We start from the raw sequence: 6000 nt of genomic DNA on the forward strand, positions 1-6000 counted from the left end.
TCCTCTCCCCCGACTCATTACACCTCGACACACGCTCCCCTCTTACGCTCATACTTGTGCAAAAAAAAGAGAGCAAAGAGCCAGCAAACTCCAAACTTAAAAGGAGTTTACAACAATAGCATCTCCTGTTGTCAAGGAAGTTTGGACCCGTCTCTCTTTAACCTTTCAAACATCCCCTTGCCTTCATCCCCGGTGAAAAAGAGGCTTTGGGGATTATTTAATCGTGACCCAAATAGAGTCTCTCCCGTCTTCCTGTGCTGCCTGGCATCGCGGTTAAAAAAGACAGATTCCTCTGCTGCCTGAGTGGGGGTTTGAGGTTGTAGTGGAGAGAGGGACGGAGCTAATGTAGTGGATCAGTGCGGCCGGTTTGGCAAGTGCTAATTCCCTCTGATGTAAAGACGTGAAACTGGATGTTTTACTCAAACCGCAGACAGTCCCTCTCAGATCCGAGCAGCAGAAATAATGGTGCATCCAGGATCACATATGGTTTGCCGCACCGTGAACTCAAATTATTCCCTACACCTGCCTCTGTGCTGTTTCTGCTGTTTAGCATGCAGTGTGAAATTATCACAGCTTCCCCTTCCTGTTTTACAAGGATGCGAGAGCTGATGTGTGTGTTTCCACACAAGCACACAACACTTTCCACCACTTTGTTTTTCCTTGTTTCATCGTTGACTCTAACTCGGGGCGGTGGTTGTCTCCTCACAGCAGGAAGGTTCCTGGTTTGAATCCCGGTTCGGCCAGGGGTCTTTCTGTGTCTGCCTGGGTTTTCTCAGGATACTCCAGCTTCCTCCCACAGTCCAAAGAGGTACAGATTGGGGTTATGTTTACAGGTGGTATTAAATTGTTCATTGGTGTGTCAGACATGCACTGAACTCCAAAGACTCCCCCGAACATTCTGCAGAGGGGCTGTGTGTGGGAAAAAAGTAAATGTCCGAGTGAGAGCCTCCGGACTTTAGTGTTTTACGAACGAGCCGACATGAGAACACAGCAGGAGATCCTCTGCAGGATTCACCGCGAGCAAGTGGGTGTGTTGATGCCGTCTCTAACACACAACAGATAAAAATATCGCTGCCACACGATGATGATGTCTAGACAGTATTTTGGGCCGACAACAGATGTGCGTGTGTGTCTCTATATGTTGGCCCTGGGATACGCTGGCAATCTGTCCGGGGTGTACCTGGGATTTGCTCCGGCCCCCCCACGGCCCCTCATAGGATCAGCAGCATAGATTATGAATGGAATGGATGGATAAGTATAACTCACTCTATACTCCACCTGTGTTACAACCTTGTTTAACCTTATAAAGCACAACATTTGTGATATAACCTTATTCTTTACAGAAAATAAAGTCACAATATGTTTGGACATAATGGCCCCGAACCTGTTTCAGGAAAATAATGTAACTTCTGTATCTGTATGTCAGCGACACAGCAGTCATGCAGACCTTTGTGCAGACAACAGATGCTATGGGGTTGCATTGTGCATCCCTCTTAGATAGCTTCCTCACAATCTCTATGGCAACCCACATTACACTTTGCCCTTTAAAGAACACAAGTAGCATGGATGATAAACTTTTATTTTTGCCAGTGTTTTTCTTTCCCTTTTGTGAAGGGTGAGCACTCAGAGCCCCTGCAGGAAACCTTGAGGTAGCCATAGCAACATCACACCATCTCGCCACATGAGCGAGTCGGAACGGTCGAAGAAGAAAAGAGAGGACTGTTGACTTTCACCCCGACAACACTCTCTCTTCTGAAGGGACGGGTCAGCGATGTATCCGAAACGTCCCGCTACAGTCACGCAAATCAATGCGGAAGCTCAACAAACACGAGAAATGAACCCAAACACTTTGAATCAGAGTCTTAGAACATGTGGGATGCTTCTCCGCAGCCTGGATACAATTTTCAAATCACAAGTGGCAGGAGGAACAAGGGAAGGAATGAGATAATGGTAAAGTGGTTGTGATGTATAAATAGCCCGTGGTGGTGAGGGGAGCGGGGAAGTACAGCAAACAACCTCATGCTATTGTCTGAGTCTCGCAGTTTACTCGCGTAAAAGCAATAAATCATCCGCTGAGGAGAATTTGTAAAATCAGGGCTTCTGTGTTATTTACAGCCAATAAAGCCGGATCTTTTGTGAGGCAGCGTGTACTTCAGCAAACTCTCCCAACGCCCCATCTGGCTGGTGTCGGATAAATAAGTAACCAAAGGGCCTTAAAGAGCAGAGAGGGGCCACAGGGTAAAGGCTGTTTGGTTTACACGTGCATGACAATGCCTTTCACTTTCGCTCCCGACAGGGATCGACCCCCGAAGGGGACGCCGAATCACAAAGGTCAACGACAATGGGTTCGTCATTCTGTGGGTCTCCATAGCGACCACACAGCCCGCAGAGGCCACCGGGGGTCATTTTCATCGCGGAGTTCTCCTTGGTCCGGACTAATTGCCGTGTTTGTGCTGGTGTTCGGTGTCAGCTCTTGGGCAAATTCCCAACACAGCGCAAATATCAATCACACTAATCATATGCTGCTCTGCCATGTGGCGCTGGCTGCCAGAGTACGGGCTCATCTGGATCCGCTGCTCGTCTCTGTGATGATGAATCCACCACGGCAGGAGTTTAAGTGGTAATGGTCTTCAGGGCCGCAACTAACCATTGTAACCATTGTTGATTAGGTTATTGATTCTTTCTGTCTAGAAAATGTCAGCAAATACCGAAAAATGCACATCACTGATTTTTCTTTCTCTTGCTCTCAAAGCTGGCAGATTCAGTTTTCTTGTTTTGTCCAACCAGTAGCCCAAAACCAAAGGATAGTAAATACACTACGAATAACTTACAGGAGAAAATCTGCATATATTCACATTTACATTAAACATGGTATTCTTGATTTGACGAAAGGACTTGAATGATTAATCAGTTATAAATATAGTTGCAGATACATTAATAACAAATGCCCATCTTAGTTTTCCAGAATGCAATGTGTTGTTTTTAAATATGTTGTTTTTTACAACTTACGGCTCTAAACCCAAATACATGCAGTTTACAGTGAGATCCGATACGGCTGAGAAAAGCAGCACTCACACCAAAGAAGCTGCACTCGAAGTGACTGAAGTACCTTAAAAATGACTTCATCAATTCTTCATCAATAATCAAAGTATTTGCAGATTCATCTTTTTGATCAAGTAATCCAATAATTGAAACCCTAACGCCTCGAACACTTCAGCTGGGATATAAATTGCCAACCGTTGCCAAAAGGCAGAATGTCACACGAGTTCCTCTTGATTCAACCCCATCATTCTCCCCCTCATTTACTTCTTCTTTCTCATCTCTTTTCCTCCCCAGGGATTTCAGCATCTGACATCTAATAAAGGCCCGGACAATGTGAGTCTAAAATGATTCTACCCTATGGATCATGAGGGGCACTTTTTTTCCCCCATCCATCGGAGAGCCCAGTGTGACTTGTCGGGACGAGGCCACACGATCAGCGGGAGCTGACTGCCTTCATCAGGACAACGGCTTTCAAATCCCAAAAGCTAGCACGAGCAAAACAGCCGCGGACACGTGTGAATACCAATGGAATGGAAAAGAGTTTGCTCTGTGCTTGATAATCTGGACACATCTGAGAACAAATTTGCTAACCCTTTTCTAAAAAGATGCTTGCCCCGGGCTTTAAAAAAGAGAATAAAAAAACCCACAACCGTGAGTAAGTGAGTTAGTCGACAATTATGTTCCTTTAATTGTGCAGTAATCAGCGTGACGAGGAGTGGAGGTAAGCGTTCAAACAAACCTGCTGCAGGGACGGTGAGAGTCAGGGACAGAGCCGTGAGCAAAATGCGGGGCTGAGACTTCACTAAGCACCTGAACCACATTTATTATCTCCTTCCCAGTCACGTTTTCACCTCCAGCACACACAAAGCTTTTTTACAATCATGGAGTTCACTCGTCTAATCTTTTAGGACCCAGGGGAAAAACAGCACATTTGATACTGTTTCAGTGCGACTTTTGTGCGAGAGAAACACTACAGGAAGTTTCATTTGAAATCTTGAGTAGAAGAAAAGCTCAAGTGATTCTCTTTGTGCAAATAACGTCACAAACCACGTAGGTTACCAAAACCTTCAAGGACTTGGCTGTGGCTCTGGCATTGTGTGGAGAATCCTGGGGTGTGATGTGTAAGGCTGGAAGGTCGGAGAAAACCAAGTGGGAGGGTGCAGAATTAAAGAAGCTTTGCAAATCTATGTGGCCATAAAATGTGAAATTCATGTATTATACAGAACACAATCCATGTCTCTCAAAGGGCATGGAGCTACTCTGTGCACGTCGATTGAGCATTGAAAACTGGCATAATGACTCCTCAGCAAATGGAATGAAAATCTTTGGTTTGAAACATAATGCGGGGTTGAGAGGGAATAGAAAACACTTTAAAAGTCACATATAAAAGCAGGAACAATGCTTCACAGCCGCTAATAAGACACAGCTTTGTTGGGGGAAAAAACGAAATGAACCGATACAAAACACTACAACTAACCAGAAAACACTGGAGTGCGAATTTAAATGTGGGTTGTCAAGGCACTGACTGATTCTCAAGACCGTTTTCTTTTTATAAACCCAAACACAGCCACAATTTCCAACCTTCTCTCATTGTGCACTTGCTGCAGTGAATGTAGGAGATTTGTGCCACGGAGGCCAGACACTGATCAATTATCACAAAAGAAGACAGACAAGAGAGGAAGCCGCGTTTGTGGTGTGAATTTGCTGAATAGAAAGATTTGATGGAAGCTCTCAGTCAGACAGGGACCCTGGTGGAGGCTGCACTCTGCCAGCACCACCAAGTGGCCAGAAGTTGCAAAGAAAAACAAAATGCAAAACTTCTGCAAACTGATTATTTACAGTTGTGGTGTTTGGGGTCTGTGGGGTTGGTGCGTGGTTCCTGCAAGATGCTCCAATTTCCTTCATTACGCATGACATGTTTTTCAGCTCTTTAAACAATTTATGTGAAAATACCCCAAATAACAAGCAAGAGAAGTGTCTGGGTTGTTTTCGGGAGGAAACAAATGCCTTCTTGCGTTTTGGAGACTGGAAACCTGCAGCAGAAGCCTGAGTCACATCTATAAATAAATGCTGGTGCACAGTCCATAATACAAAACGCATCGTCTTACCGAATGAGGTGCCCAACTCCGGTTCATCTAGCAGGGAGCGAAGCTGCGTGTCTTGTCCCGGTGAGAAGAGTGGTGTTGGGGGGGGGACTCGCAAAATCAAAGATGTGCTGAAGATGAAATATCCTCCGTCCTGATGTTTCTCTGGCTAGAATCAGAGCTCTGTAAAAACTCCTTCTCTCTCCGCAGCGATTCCTCTGCGCTCTCTCCGGTGTCCCTGCGCTATTTCTGCCCCACAGGGGAGCGCTCTGTGCCGGCGGCTCCTCGGCGCACGGTTTGTAATCGGACACCCGCACTGTCGCGCTGCGCCACAGACAATATGCCTCCGCTCTGTGGAGGAGGAGGAGGAGGAGGACGCGGGTGCGTAAAAGCGACGGCGCGGAGGAAGAAAAAAAACACACACACACTCGCACACAAAACTTCCCTTCAGCTGGAACACTCGGTGCTTGTGCGTAAAAAAAAAAAAAGCCAAAGAGCAGTGGAGGTGGATGTGTCCCAAAAGAAGCTGCTCTCAGTCACAGCTGCGCATCTCCCGAGCTGCGTTCTGATGGCTGAGCAGTGCGCCCCCACTTTGCGCGTCCACTCACAACGTCCACTCACAACAGCGAGGAGAGACGTGGCAGCGGCGCACAGCTGTCCTGCAGGTGGAGGAGAGGAATACAGCCCCACTAACCTGCAGCCACAAGTGGGATGAGGGACAACTGGGCTGGTTCGGAGCTATTTTAGACATTTGCAGTCTCAATGCGAAATGGTGCAACATCGATTCAAGCAGCAGTTTACCCCCCCCCAAACCCGAATGATTCCAGTGACAGGCAGGTGAAGAGTCAGTTTCAAGGACACTTCAGCAGAGAGG

General features: G+C 46.6%; 1 protein-coding gene across 4 annotated transcripts in view; it reads right to left on the minus strand.

Annotated features, from left to right (window-relative positions):
* The window catches only part of sema5a (sema domain, seven thrombospondin repeats (type 1 and type 1-like), transmembrane domain (TM) and short cytoplasmic domain, (semaphorin) 5A), a 127780-nt gene extending 122167 nt beyond the window's left edge, over positions 1–5613 (minus strand). For 3 of the 4 annotated variants that reach the window (XR_004612334.1, XM_034572537.1, XM_034572535.1), the window contains exon 1: positions 5151–5613. The gene's annotated coding sequence lies outside the window, so the exon portion shown is untranslated. The remainder of the gene's footprint in view (positions 1–5150) is intronic. The other variant, XM_034572536.1, reaches the window with a different exon arrangement.
* Positions 5614–6000: the final 387 nt, after the last annotated feature.

Source organism: Hippoglossus hippoglossus, chromosome 20 (assembly GCF_009819705.1).
Source record: "Hippoglossus hippoglossus isolate fHipHip1 chromosome 20, fHipHip1.pri, whole genome shotgun sequence".
In the NCBI taxonomy this organism is placed as follows: Eukaryota; Metazoa; Chordata; class Actinopteri; order Pleuronectiformes; family Pleuronectidae; genus Hippoglossus; species Hippoglossus hippoglossus.